The sequence below is a fragment of the Pinus tabuliformis genome, chromosome 6, assembly GCF_031772625.1.
Source record: "Pinus tabuliformis cultivar Carrire ecotype Pingquan chromosome 6, CPIR1, whole genome shotgun sequence".
In the NCBI taxonomy this organism is placed as follows: domain Eukaryota; kingdom Viridiplantae; phylum Streptophyta; class Pinopsida; order Pinales; family Pinaceae; genus Pinus; species Pinus tabuliformis.
In genome coordinates this window covers 1,571,255,814-1,571,271,622 of record NC_142292.1, presented here as the reverse complement: position 1 = coordinate 1,571,271,622, position 15,809 = coordinate 1,571,255,814, and the positions used below count along the sequence as shown (strand labels likewise).

Here is a 15,809-nt window from a genome sequence, read left to right as displayed (position 1 = left end):
TCGGAGGTGTTCAAGAATTTTAAGAATTTTAGAGCTCAATTAGAAAATGAAAAAGACTTAGAGATAAAATGCTTATGATCAGATAGAGGGAGAGAGTACACCTCAAGAGAGTTTGAGGAATTCTGCAAAGAGCATGGCATTAGGAGGCAGTAATCAGTGGCTAGAACTCCTCAGAAAAATGGACTAGTAAAGAGGAAGAACAAAACAATCTAGGAAATGGGCAGAGTAATGTTGGATGAAGTAGAAGCGTTCTAGGTAGTAGTGTATATGTCAAATAGAACTCAACTCAAGCCTAATAGTGATAAAACTCCCTATGAATTATGGAAAGGAATACCTGCATCAGTTAAACACCTCAAGATGTTTGGAAGCAAATTCTTCATTAAAAGGAACAAAAATAATCCTGGACAGTTTGATTCACACGTTGACGAAGGGATACTACTCGGGTACTCTACTCGAAGCAAAGGATATAAGTTTTACAACAAGTGGACAAAGAAGACTGAGGATTGCATCAACGTAATATTAGATGAAGTAGGTTCACAATCTAAGTCCTCTAAAAGAAATATGAACTCAAATGATGAAGAAAATTAAGATTTGAGGTCCGCAGATTCAGAGGAAATAGATTCAGACATTGAAGGTAAGGAAGAATGAAAGACTTCAAGGCCAAAGACGCCCTCCATGTATGTACATAAGGAACATCTTGAGATTCACATTCTTGGAGATCAAAGACATGGAGTCCAAACTAGGAGGAAACTTGTTGGAAATACAAGTTATGCGGATCTGGCTCTGTTATAACAGATAGAGCCCAAGAACCTCTATCAAGCAAGTGAAGACAAGTTTTGGGTGAGAGCTATGAATGAAGGACTTGATCAAATTTAAAATAATGACACTTGGGAGCTCATTCCAAGGCCTAGAGAGAAAAATGTTATTGGAACCAAATGGATTTTTAAGAATAAACTAAATGAACAGGGTCAACTAATCAACAACAATGCTCGGTTGTTCTGTAAAGGGTATGCTCAAATATAAGGGGTGGATTTTGAAGAAACATTTGCACCTGTAGCATGACTAGAAGCTATTAGGATATTTATTTCTCTTTCCATCCATAATAATATAAAGGTATATTATATGGACGTGAAATACACATTTCTAGATGGAGATTTAGAAGAACAAGTTTACATTGAGCAGCCAGAAGAATTTATGCTCACAAATGAAGGATTCGTATGCAAACTGAAGAAGGCCATGTATGGATTAAAATAGACCCCCAGAGCCTAGTATGAGAGGCTAGATAAGTACTTTCTGCAACAAGGGTTTAAGAAAGGCATAATTGACAGTAACCTTTATGTAAAGTTTGAAGCTGATCATCTACTGATAGTAGTTGTGTATGTGGACGATAAAATATTTGGGAGCGATATGCAATAATTGGGGCATCAATTTCCAAAATGTATGCAAATAGAGTTTGAAATGTCCATGATCGGAGAATTCTCCTTCTTCCCGGGTCTGCAAATTACTAAGTCTCCACAAGGAGTGTTTATATCCCAATCCAAATGTCTTAACGAAACTCTGAAGAAATTTGGACTGGAAGATTGCAAACTAGTCAGCACACCCATAGCTACAGACTACAAATTGTGCAAAAAAGATGGAACACCGATGGTAAATTACACTGAATACATGTCAATGATAGGAAGATTTTTATATCTGACAGCGTGAAGGCCATACATTATGCAAGGAGTGGGGCTTGTGGCCAAATTTTAGGCTTTCCTGCATTAGAGTCATCTTGTTTTTGTCAAAAGGATTTTTAGATATCTTCAAGTAATGATAGAGTATGGATTGTGGTATGCAAAGAGAAAAGAATTCAAGTTGAAGGCCTACATGGATGCAGATTGGGTTGGAAGCCTAGATGATAGGAAGAGTGCTTTTGGAGAAACTTTCTTTCTGGGAAAATGTTTGGTGTCATGAGTCAACAAAAAATAATCCTCCATTCTCTATTGACTACTTAAGCACAGTATATTGATGTTGCTACCTATTGTACACAAATTATGTGGATGAAGTAAACCTTGAAAGATATACAGGTAGATTTGACTGATCTCATTCCAATTTTGTGTGATAACATAGGTGCCATAATAATTTCCAAGAATGTAGTCATGCATTCAAAGACTAAGCATATTCCTATCAAGTTCCATTTCTTGAGGGAACAGGTTCCAGGCAAAACTGTCAGACTTGAGTATATGGTCACTAAAGATGAATTGATAGATATCTTTACCAAGCCACTGGAAAGAGAACCATTTGAATATCTTAGGCAACAAATAGGAGTTATGACTCCTCCCTCCAAATGACTTCATTTTGGTAGGTGGTTCCAACTACTCAGCGTGTGGAACTCATGGGAGAGAAGACATGAATGGTTCAGGGAGAGAACTCAAGAAGTATACCTTGCCATTGATTTCAAAGGGGGAGAAGATTACTAGGGCATCAGATAAGATCATCCCTATCCTGAAGGGGAGCTTATGATGTTTCCATCAATGACAAAGGGGGATATTGTTGGATAGTTGGTGGTGGTTGTGTTAGTATTGGCATGTATGTTGGCACCGATGTCAACCAACTTGGAAAGAATTTGTGCTACAGCAAATGCATGGCTCAGGAGGATCCAAACGATAACTTAATGTTGTAGGTTTTAACCCTATATACAAATTACTTGCGTACAAATTCTAAAAAATATAAAATAAACAATGGTGAGAGCATAAAAAATAAAACATATATACACAGATATTTTCCCCTAGATCCCAAAACCAAGACTACCAGATTGATTTCTCATTATGTTCCTTTCAATGTTACAATACATATATTAGATGTCAAAACATCCATAAACCTCAATCCATTAACACTGGATTAGAACATAATCGTAGTTCCCTTGACCAGATCTATAAAATACCATGGACAGAAAACCATCATGCCCAAAACCATGTGTGGAATCCATGCACAAAACCATAGGTAGGTTCACCCACCCAATATAAGGTCCAAAAAAATTTCCCGGGCATTGCCCCCAACTGCATGTAAGAGGTCTACGGCCCCCCTGCTTACCCCCCGACAGGGGGGCAGTCGCCGCCCTTATGACCCCTTGGCAACACCTGACCCAACGTATAGGGGGGGGGCTCCCTGACCACACTATGGTCCCCCCACACATGAGGCAGTCGTGGAAAGAATATAACACAACCCAACATTCTCCCACTTGTTGTTTCCTTTTCACAGGAAATCTTAGTCATAAAATTTAATGAGCTATTTAAACAATCTTTTGCAGCATTTATTTCTCGTCATTATTTTTATTTCTGGTCATTATTCTTTGGTGGTCTCATTATAAATGTATTTATTTCTGGTCACAAACTGTAAATAATATTTTTATAAAAAAAAAAAAAAGAAATATAGAAATCGTAGTGAAGTTGTTTAATTGATCAACATAATTATATATTTTATTAAAATAATTCTTGCTTTATAAAATAGCTAGTATACTATTGTGTTTAAAATATTTCTTTCAAATAATCACACTAGTGAATTTATATAAAATGTAAAACAAAAAATACTAAAAACAAAAACCATCATCAAATTTCCACTTGACATACCACATAAATTTGAAATTCCAAATTCCAAATCTTATGAAAATAATATAAAACACTCATGTAAAAAGCTTTTGCTTGTAACCTACCACATAATATTCGAGGCACTTTCTTTTTAGAGTTCAGAATTAAGGTTTATCTTTGAATTTTATTTCGGAAAAATTTAGAAAACCTTTCACATTGTTGTTTTTAAAAGTTAAATGGCCTTTCACATTATTGGAGACAGAAGTAAAATTGTTATATTATGTTGACATTATTGTTATATTAAATTGACATGATGTGTGTAAATGATATTGTATCTAATGTGAATTTTTGAAATTATTAATTTTTTGAGTTTGAGAAATAATTATTTGTGTTTTATAAATTAATTTAATATCTAGTTTGATTATGATTTTAAATATAATTGTTTTTCTATGATTAAGAAAAGAAATAAATGTGATTTATTTTATATAGATTTAACAAAAAATATTATTATCTAGAATTATTGATTTATTTGTTTGGTGTTATCTTCCAGAATCATCATATTTATGTTTTTTTGAATATGCGTTTTGAAAATAATCTCTACAGTTTATCATCAAAATTAGATCCATCATTTATATATAAAAGTTTTTTTATATAAATTTAAAACGGGAAGGAATTTTCATTGAAGAAGAGTGGCTATCATCCACAAAAGTAAGCGTGTATATTATATTTAAATTTTTTATAATCACGATGGAGTTAGCGGGTTGTCTATATGGATGTCGGGATGGAATCTTTCAAATACGGAATCTGTCTGTCTCTATGGATGGCTACAAGGCGGTAATAATCTTCACATTAGGGGATAGATTCCTAATGTTGTGCAGGGACCAATAATTGATATAGTACTGGTCCCACCAAACTACCATAAATTGAGACTTTTGAAACCAATATTTAAACAAAAATAAATAACATTAAGTATAAATAGGTATTAATTTATGTCCAAAATTTCTCCATACATTGAATAGGCCCACAACTATCCATAAATAGTATTTTACTAGTTAAAACTGCAAACCATATTGACCCAACTAGAAAACAGCTAAAACCATAAAGGCTTCCAAAATGATCTATTCCAGAAGTACAAAGCAGCAGTCACTTCAACCCCCACTCATCAGAACTGCAGTTTGCATCCCAAATAAATATGCCTACCTGCACATAACAAAAGGGAATGTATGTCAGTCATAACTGCTGTGTTGTTCAACAACTAAACACCCTATGTTCAATAAATGACACCCAATCCAATAACATTTAAACCCACTTTGTGCAATAAATGACACCTAGACCCAATAACTGCAATAAATGACACCCAACTCACTCTATTTCTCATTAAAATAGATCAAAGCACATGGATCAACAAATAATCAATTCCCAACCATTAGATCACATCAAATTAAATCCAGACCACACATTCAAAATGAAGCCATTGCAATCCATGTGCATCCATGTCCACCAATTAAATTCAAGTGCCCAAAACTATAAAAGAAGTCCACCCACTATTGAAGTTGAATCTTATGCTTTCAAACCATTCAACAAACTTGAAGACAACATCACAAAACAGTTGCCAATATATCCAAGTTAGTTATATGAATTACAACTCATTCTTCTTACAGTTCTGTTTTCATTGTTTTCATTTATCAGATTTCTTACATGATCTGTCTGGCCATAACTGCTTGAAGGATACCTGGATGGTTTCACAAACATCCATTGAAAGTCATTGTTCTTACAGTTTTGTTTTCATTGTTTTCATTTATCAGAGTTCTTACATGATCTGTCTGGCCATACTAAATGTTCAGAGTAACTAAATATTCCGAGGGAGGTTTTTCTTGTTTTCCTTGAAGATAATAGGGACGCGGTTCAAAAGAGTTCCATGCTACTGTAGCAAAAATAAATTCAAAATTTTATTTAATAACCATGTGGCAACAATGATGAGAACAAGAGCAAACAATCTTGATTATAATTTATCATAAACTAGAGACACATCAACAGGGCTCTTTAGTGCCTTCATTACATAGGTAAGCCTATGTTTTTGGTAGTCATTGCTTGATGCTGGAATACAATACAGTTTAGCGTCAAAAGAGACTTCACTAATTTGAATGAGTATGGTATCAAAAATCATTGTGGTATTGGCATGGACCATTATCTTTGTTGTGTTTTATAGTGAGATATGGGCTCAAAGGAATCATGCTTTGAGATGGTCAAAGGAGGAAAACAAAACATTGATAAACTACTTGACAGTTATCTTGGTTTTCATCACTTCTGAGATTTTGGCATTGCTTCTTTTTATTCTTCCTTGAGATTGTTGCTTGCAAATTTCCTCTTCAACTACTATTTCCAAATCAAACCTATGGTCTCTCCAATGAACGCAAAATTGAAGATTAAAAATATTCCATGCAAGTGGCATGTTTTACTTAATCAAAGTAACAAAATTTCTGTGGTGTGATCATGGGTCTTGGTTATTCATGTATTTCATGGACACCTTGATATGGTATTCCATTCTCACATCCTTCATTTTTTGTGGGAATATTCTCCCATCTTGGTGAGATAAGGAATATGAGACATTTGAGGTTGTGAGTGCTATCCAAAACCTAGAGAAAATATTAAAATATAAATCCATCAATGTGAAAACTAATTTTTGCAGGTGGCCCTAGGAGGTGAATTTTGACTACTTATTTAAGGAAAAAAAAGCAAAATTTTGAAAATCCACGAGAATTTGCAGTACTGAGACATTTTTGGCAATGCCAAATAGCAAAAAAAATGGAAAATGATATTTGAAACAACTATCATAGAATCCTACTTGAATCCATATAAAAGTTTCTAAATTGATGAACTATGGATTTACTTGGAATGACATTTTCAAAATTTTGACACTGCCCTATGAAAGTTAAACATTTACTCTCATTATGAAAACAAATGAATACATGGAAAAATCCAGTGTGAATGAAAAAAATACTAAATATTCAGAGTAACTCCAGAATATTGAAATGCTCGATAAGTTCCCTGCGAAAAGAGGATTTGCATTAAATTGAAGGCTAGAAAATGTGAATTCATATTGATGTGCAATATTAATATGATTTATCACTTCTGGTGCTCCCATATCCAAACTTCAATAGCTTGAGAAAGAGAATCTTTTGAAATTGGATGTAGAATTTCATAGTTGTGTGATTGGTCATATAAAAGTTGCTAAATTGATGAACAGGCAGGCAATTGAGAGACCACAAGGCTGATCACAGCTGCAAGTTGTTCCCAACATAGAATTTATGCCTGGAATGGTGGCCATGGACTGCAATGGAGAAGTTGCAGTACTGAGACATTTTTGGCAATGCCAAAAAGAAAAAAAATGGAAAATGATATTTGAAACAACTATCATAGAATCCTACTTCAATCCATATAAAAGTTTCTAAACTGATGAACATGCAGGCAATTGAGAGACCACAAGGCTGATCACAGCTGCAAGTTGTTCCCAACATAGAATTTATGTCTGGAATGGTGGCCATGGACTGCAATGGAGAAGTTGCAGTACTGAGACATTTTTGGCAATGCCAAACAGAAAAAAAAATGGAAAATGATATTTGAAACAACTATCACAGAATCCTACTTGAATCCTTATTAAAGTTGCTAAAATGATGAACAGACAGGCAATTGAGAGACTGCGAAGTAATGCAATTTGATTTCCTGTAACATAAGTAATGCAATTCAATTTCCTGTAACATAAGTAATGCAATTCGATTTCCTGTAACATACATGTTGATAATTTCCTGTAATAAAGGAAAATTATTTTTGCAGAAGTAATAAAGCATAATTTACAAATATTCTAATGTCTAAATGCATGCAATAATTTTACAGGTTGTTGCATCTATGGAAAAAGGAACTTACTCTGCTTGTACAAGGAGAAGTGGCAGGAGAGTGACAAGGGGTGCGTAGCTGCGATGCACATCATCTGATGATGACAGGCCAGCTGATGTCAACGCCAACAATGCACCAGGGAACATTGTTGAGGATGACCATGTGACAGTAGCTGACGTTAACACACCATCAGCCACAAAACCACCATCAACAACAGTCCAAGGGGCAAGCTCAACTAAAAAGATCAGTGCTATAAGAGGATGGACAAAAGAACAAATGTTAGTTGCAATTGACGACATAGAGTTTCAAGGATACTCAGTTCGGGCATCTGCAAAAAAACATGGTATTCCTCCCTCATCAGTACATTATTGGATAAATGGACTGACCATACAAAACGTAGAGGGCCTCTTACAGTTATGACTGAGGAGAAGGAGGCCGAGGTGGTTGAGTGGTGTAAAGAGATGGCCCAACTGGGACATGGGCTAGAGTTGATACAACTCAAATCAATAGTTGCTCAAATCTGTCAAGGGAGGCCAAACCCATTCAAAGATGGGTTTCCCTGGTAAATCATGGTGGTTTGGATTTAAAAAAAGGCATCCAGAACTTGTATTGCGTACTGCTGAGGGCCTTGACAGAGACAGAGCATTAAATTTGCGCCCTGCAGTTGTGCAAAAGTTCCATGACACACTTTCGAGTGCTTATGATAAACATTCTTATGGAGCAAGCCATATATGGAACTGTGATGAAACAGGTTTACAGGCAGGGAGGAATTGTGGCATGCAGATAATTGCCAAGAGAGGGAGCCGAAATGTGCCAAAGATTTTGCCTAAGAGCAGGGAGTGGATAACTATTTTATGTTGTGTCAATGCAATTGGTACTTCAATCCCAGGATTTTATCTATTCAAAGGTAAAAATCAACTAAAAAACTATATACAAAACTATGAACCAGGTGCATGCATGGCTGCACATCCCCATGCATGGATGACTAAAGAACTGTTTCTAAGTTGGCTTTTTCACTTTGCTGCATCGGTACCAGGTGGCATCTCGCTTAATAATAAACACCTTTTGATATTAGATGGCCATGGGAGCCACATGGCTATACAAACAATTGAGGAAGCAAACAATTTAGGCATCAAACTATTGACATTTCCAGCTCATACCACTCACAGACTGCAACCCCTTGATGTTAGTGTGTTTGGCACTTTCAAGAACTATTTCAGGTCGAAGAGCGCTGCATGGATGGCAAAGAATCCAGGGGTTGAGGTGAAAAGGTTTGAGCTAGCAGAGCTTGCAAGTAAAGCTTTTAAAATGGCTTTGACACCATCAAATATCAAGGTTGGATTTAGGAGGATAGGAATCTGGCCACTGAACTATGATGCTCTTATGCATGATACTAGTTGTACCCAAGCGTTTCATGTGGATGGTCAGGAAGAAGGGAATGCTCAAACAGGTGTTGAAGTGCAAGAAGTAGATGACCAAGATGATGTTGTTGCAGCTGGTAATATGATTTCTCTGTCTCAAGGACACTTATATGTGGAAGATGATGAAACTGTATGTGAAACACAATATAACAATGAACAAATTCATAGTAACATGGAGATCGTTCCACCAACTCAAGAACATGAAATTCCTGTTGCTGATATTGTTAATGATATTGTTGAACATGCAGTTGACAATGACCAATTGACATTGCCAAGCCAAGTAACCCCACCTTCATGGCTAGCAGAAGAAATGATCAATATGAATGCACATAGTGTCTCAGCAACCAATGAAGAAAGCATGAACATGCCCTCACAACCAACAGAATTGAACACTGAAATTGTTCATTTTTTTGTGGACAATAGATCAATGGAAGAAGATGAAGGACATAATGAGGCATCAAATGAAGAAATGAAGATAATGATATAGTTCAATCAGTTCCAACAGATACTGAAAGGGAAGTACCAAGCAATGGCATGCAGGTGGGAGGGGTGGAGAAGACACTTGGATGGTTCCTAAAGCTACCAGTAGAGAGAGTATCAATGAAAAAAAAGCAAGGTGTACTAAGTAGTCTTTGTCTAGGCCAAAGCTCATAGTTACTCACCTCAGAGGACTATATAAAACTGTTAGTTGAGTCTGAAAAAAAGAAATTTGAAATGCAAGAATTAAAATACAAAAAGAAGGATCTAGTCAAGGAGAAGAAGGCAGCAAGGATTGTTGCAGCACAATGTCGAGCAGATGAAAGGATTGAAAGAGATAAAGCAAGGCAAGTTAAGGACCAACAAAAGAAAATGGCAAGACAGGAAAAGTAAAACGAAAGGCACAATAAATGCTTGAAAAGGGACAAGGGATGATCAATATGGTTGACAATGATACAAGAATAGCTGATGAAACTAGGATTATTTCAAACTCATTGGACTCCATTGCAGATAATACACCATTATTCCAAGATCTCATAAACATTCAAGTGCCTCACTATCAAACTGAGGGTTTACCCACTTGCCTTATTCCTACCATAGTAGGTGTCAATTCTATGTATGCTCATTACACACCTCCCCTTAATGCAGGGGTCAGTAGTGCAAATGTGAGGTATGGGTACTCAATACCTCCATGGTTGGAAGCTGCAAATTGGAGTCAATCATATGGCAGCAATCAACCATTTCCTAATCAACCCTTGACAGGTAGGCCAACCTACCTGGTTCAAGAAGGTAACTCGGGGAATTTTGGCACTCAAGATTCTCATGGACATAAAGAATAGGGGTGTCATATGTTTTTGGTTGTAACCACATTATGATGTGGATTTTGGATGGATTGTATCTTTTTCTTGTCACAGAAACATTTTGGCTTACAACCTAGGTTGTTTTATTTCATAATGTGTGATACATTGTAGCCAAAATCCATTTTAGAAGGAACATCTATAGTCTATTATAATGTAGAAATCTTACAAGATTCTCAGGGTCCTAAAGAATAGGGGTGTCATATGTTTTTGGTTGTAACCACATTATGATGTGGATTTTGGATGGATTGTGTCTTTTTCTTGTCACAGAAACATTCTGGCTTACAACCTAGGTTGTTTTATTGCTTTGAAACGCTAACAACATTATGGTTCTATGCATTCACTACATTGAAAAGCCAACAACAGCTTGGTTGGTTGTAAAGCAGTTTTATTTGCGAGCTAAGCACAAATGTTTATAAAAAATTGATTATTAACATTGAAAGACTATTTATTACAGTGGAAGAAATTCTAGTACCTAGAAAGACAAAAAGAGAAACCAATGAAGTCTGCCACCCAATGGATGCAAACATAATAGTTAGACCTAAAACCAATGGCTCAAAAAATACACCAACCTCTCAAATATTTAAGAGAGATGATATCAGTCCACAAAAGATGCTACAATGATAGCTTAGATACTTATTCCCCTTTTGAAATTGTTATGTCAATTCATATTGTGTCTTGGGGCTTCTTTTTCCACTGCAAAGATGAACAATATTTCACAAAATAAATCACTTAATACTTCACCATTAGCTTCAAAATGATGCTCCCAAGACTGATAAGTGATTTCTTATGGATATTAAACCTTAGAAAATTGATTTCTTCCTACTGAAACAAGTACACCAGATCTCGAAAAGCATATTTCAGGTATCAGAAAACATATACCAGACCTTAAAAAAACACTTGGAAAGTCACCAACAGAAAAACATATGACTTTATTATCCTCTTATGGTCAATGTGCAATGGTCTTAGGCTGATTATTATTGTCTTATGGTATTTATTAAGTCACAGTAGCAATATGCTTCAGATCTAATTATTCATTGCAGTCAACAAGGATCATAGAAAGCAGGCCACTGTAAGCAGTTTTTCAACTTTGAAAGAATAACCTAGATCTAAGTAAGCTTACCTACAACATCTAGAGCTAAGAGAATGAGAGGGAGGATATTTCGATGTGATCCTTCATACACCTGTATAGTGGCATGGTCCATTGAAACAACATCAAGGGAAATTGAAAAGGAAGCTAGGGGTGATGATGCCTGAGAGTAGGACGATGCCTGAAATGCTTTGGATCTAGCAGTTCTTTTAGATAATGAGGAAGTAACCATCAACAAGAAGAAACCATCCATTTAGGTTCCATGTCTCATATCCTGCTAGGTCCCTTACTATATTTTACCTCCGCCCCGACAAAAGTTAGATTAAAGAGGACAAATACCTACTGAACTGCCTGGGATCTATCAATTTTTTCAAATGATGAGGAAAGCTGAAGCAATCATCCACATCCACACAATCTCAAAATCATTAATCAACATGCTTACTAAGTTCATTCACATCCACAAGCCTATCTCCAAGACAATGGTGTGGAAGGAAAAGTAAATGTTAGCAACCCTCCACTGAAAGTAGCTAATTTAGAAACTAAAAGCCATGCACAAAAGTCACCTTTATGTTAATTTTAGATCTGACTTCTATAAGATTCCTTCTCTACTTTAATAATGCAACAATTTTGTAAGGAACGATGATAAGTATAGGAAGGATATATTATGCAAGAGTTAATATTCCCGAAGAGTAGCTAGGACATGTTGTGTTATATGAAAAATACAAATCAGAATGTCAATGTAATGTTTTCCAATGAGATGAGATGCAAACATGCAATGCTCAAATAAGAAAGACAAAAAGAGAAACCAATGAAGTCTGCCACCCAATGGATGCAAACATAATAGTTAGCCCTGAAACCAATGGCTCAAAAAATACACCAATCTCTGAAATATTTAAGGGAGATGATATCAGTCCACAAAAGATGCTACAATGATAACTTAGATACTTATTCCCCTTTTGAAATTGTTATGTCAATTCATATTATGTCTTGGGGATTCTTTTTCCACTGCAAAGATGAACAATATTTCACAAAATAAATTACTTAATACTTCACCATTAGCTTCAAAGTGATTTCTTATGGATATTAAACCTTAGCAAATTGATTTCTTCCTACTGAAACAAGTACACCAGATCTCGAAAAGCATATTTCAGATATCAGAAAACATATACCATACCTTAGAAAAACACTTGGAAAGTCACCAACAGAAAAACATATGACTTTATTAGCCTCTTATGGTCAATGTGAAATGGTCTTAGGCTTATTATTATTGTCTTATGGTATTTATTAAGTCACAGTAGCAATATGCTTCAGATCTAATTATTCATTGCAGTCAACAAGGATCATAGAAAGCAGGCCACTGTAAGCAGTTTTTCAACTTTGAAAGAATAACCTAGATCTAAGTAAGCTTACCTACAAGCACATACTTCTGTAAAATATCTTAACTCTCAAACACATCCATCTTCTATTGAATACAGAAAGAAGTTAATACACAGCAATAGCTCAAAACCAAAACTCACTAACCAACACAGTGGCGCACCCTATATTTCCTTTCTCAGATAACAGAATAAGGTTAAATAATGTCTCTAAACACGTGCAATAAGAACTTGGTTTCACTGTGTCAAACCCTAACCCTACTCAGAACACCTAGTACACCCTAGCTCCATGGATAACTACACATTAGGAAAATCTGCTGGTGCCTCCTATAGAACTAAGCTCTCATCTAGAAATAGAAAACTCCCATAAAAGCACCTTGGACAGCCTAAGGATGTATGCTATTTGAAAAACGGACCATGCATGCACCCTCAAAACTGAACTAAACTTAAATCCAAACTGAACAATAACAAAAGACAAAACGGAATTGCTAAATCTGAACAACCTGCAGAATGGAATTAACTGAAGGTGGAAACACATAAAAGATACTAAGATTCGCATATGCATGTTAACACAAGTATGCACCCTCTACACTCCTACATAATTGCACCTCCCTTACACTGCAGATTAGTAATGTGCCATTTCTATGCAAGGATTGTTGCCCAAACCCAAGACACACATTTAAAGCATCTCATTGCTATATGAATCTGCAGCATTGCTATGCCATCCAGACAAGAATATTGTCTACGCAACGAATAAGAACTTTTAAGAAGGAAACCAATTGCCCTGATCTCACAATGTTCAACCCAAAAAGAACATTAAGGAAATGGTTAAGAAACCAGCGCACTTTCCAACAATAAATTTCTTCATTATGCTCAGTCCATTGTTGTGAGATGGCTATCAATCAATACGAGCAGTCACAATACATGAAGAAATGGAAAAAACAAGTAAATATTATTGTCTGCAGTGTTTGTGAACTTAGTCAGAGTGTCAGAGTTGGCAATGTACTCAGCACTGCAGGTAAAAATAAATTATTTGGAAACAATTAACATCTTCTATCTTTAACAAAATGGAAGATTCAATAAACCAGCTCAAGGATATTAATTTTCAGACCACTATAAGCAGTTTTTCAACTTTGAAAGAATAACCTAGATCTAAGTAAGCTTACCTACAAGCACATACTTCTGTAAAATATCTTAACTCTTAAACACATCCATCTTCTATTGAATACAGAAAGAAGTTAATACACAAAAATAGCTCAAAACATAAACTCACTAACCAACACAGTGGCGCACCCTACATTTCCTTTCTCAGATAACAGAATAAGGTAAAATAATGTCTCTAAACACGTGCAATAAGAACTTGGTTTCACTGTGTCAAACCCTGTTTCATTGTTTCACTGGTTTCTACGCAACAAATAAGAACTTTTAAGAAGGCAACCAATTGCCCTTATCTCACAATGTTCAACCCAAAAAGAACAGTAAGGAAATGGTTAATAAACTAGTGCACTTTATCCCTGCAAACAAAACCCTAAAACCCTAACCTGCAAAACCCTAAACCCTCAAAACAAAACCCAAAACCTGTCTGCAAATTTAACAAAAATTCCAATAAACAAGGTGAGGTGTTGAAAAACACAAGGTGAGGTGTTGAAAAACACATCAGAAATGGCTGGTACCCTCAAAACAAAACCCCTAACCTACAAAACCCAAAACCTGTCTGCAAATTTAACAAAAATTCCAATAAACAAGGTGAGGTGTTGAAAAACACATCAGAAATGGCTGGTAGGATTAAAATCCTACCGGATAGAAGCCATGTCCAAGTCCAGAGCTCGCCACACCTTCATCGGACCTTCTCCAGCACTCGCCACACCTGCCACACCTGCAACAAGTGGGAAATTAGCAAATGGAGAAAAAAAAAACCAAAAAAACCACACAAAAACCACCAAAACCTGCAATTACCTGTAAATGCCACCTTCAACCTCGAACTGGCTGAAATTGGTACTGGCTCCTCCCCAAACAACAAATAACACAAATTAAACAACCACCTAGGAAACCCTAAACCACCGGTGGTCCAGACTGAACAACAAATGCAGGTAGAAAACCACAAGAACAACAGAAACCCTGTTCCAACCATGGATTCGTGCAAGAAAACAATGGTGGACATCAACTCAACCATGGTGGACATCATGCGCAGGTAATGGAGCTGTCTCGCGCCATCGTCGGCGGAGGGCTTCGAACAAACACCGGACCCGAACAGAAAACCCACAGGCAAACCACACATCGCGGCAAATAGGCGGAAATGAGCGGGCGGAAGGTCGGCAAACGCAGTTTTATGGCCTGACACGCTGCACAACATGTGGCAGTCCACGCTGGACGCGTGTCGTACAACGTCACGTGGTGTCCACGTGCTCGTAGGCCAGGTGGAGGGGAGGGTGCACAGGTAATGGCGTCCCTCCCCTATGGAGAACAATATCCCTAAAAATTTGTCATCAAGGTTTCACTGACTCGAGTATGAGATGTAAAAGCTACGGTAGAACCACCTCCCTGTGGCCCACCTGTTGCCCATTGAATCGAGGAACTACGGAACATTCATTGTATCCATAATTCGTAAGCAATATGAAACATTCCAAAAGTTTATATATCCATAAAGCAAAATTTAACATGAAAATTATAATTTTAAAAATATATTTGAAGGAAAATATATTATATGTAATATATATTTAAATTATAGGAAAAAGAAAGGTGAGAAAATATGGGAGAAAACATAATTTTTTTTTTAAATGTTTTTTTCTAATATATATATATATATATATATATAATTTTATATATTTATGAAATCAAATAATTTTAAATAAAAATATTATATTTCAAATTTTCAAAATAAAATTTATAAAACTTGTTTTTAAAATAATATAAATAAATATATATTATAAATGTAATTTTAAAAATTTTGATGCAACTATTTTAAAATATTATAATTTCAAAATATAAATTAATATGATAAATTTTTTAAAAGAGATTGACTCCAATAAATGAAAAGAAATTCAAATACAAAGAAAAAATTGTCTTAAAACAAATAATTCCAAAAAATAAGTATTACATGCTTAACATTTTTGATGGTGTATTTTATCATT

At 35.7% G+C, this 15,809-nt stretch overlaps 1 pseudogene; it reads right to left on the bottom strand.

The window, feature by feature from the left end:
* Positions 1 to 15,809, bottom strand: part of LOC149264784 (serine/threonine-protein kinase VIK-like) — a 40,967-nt pseudogene that overhangs the window by 17,226 nt on the left and 7,932 nt on the right.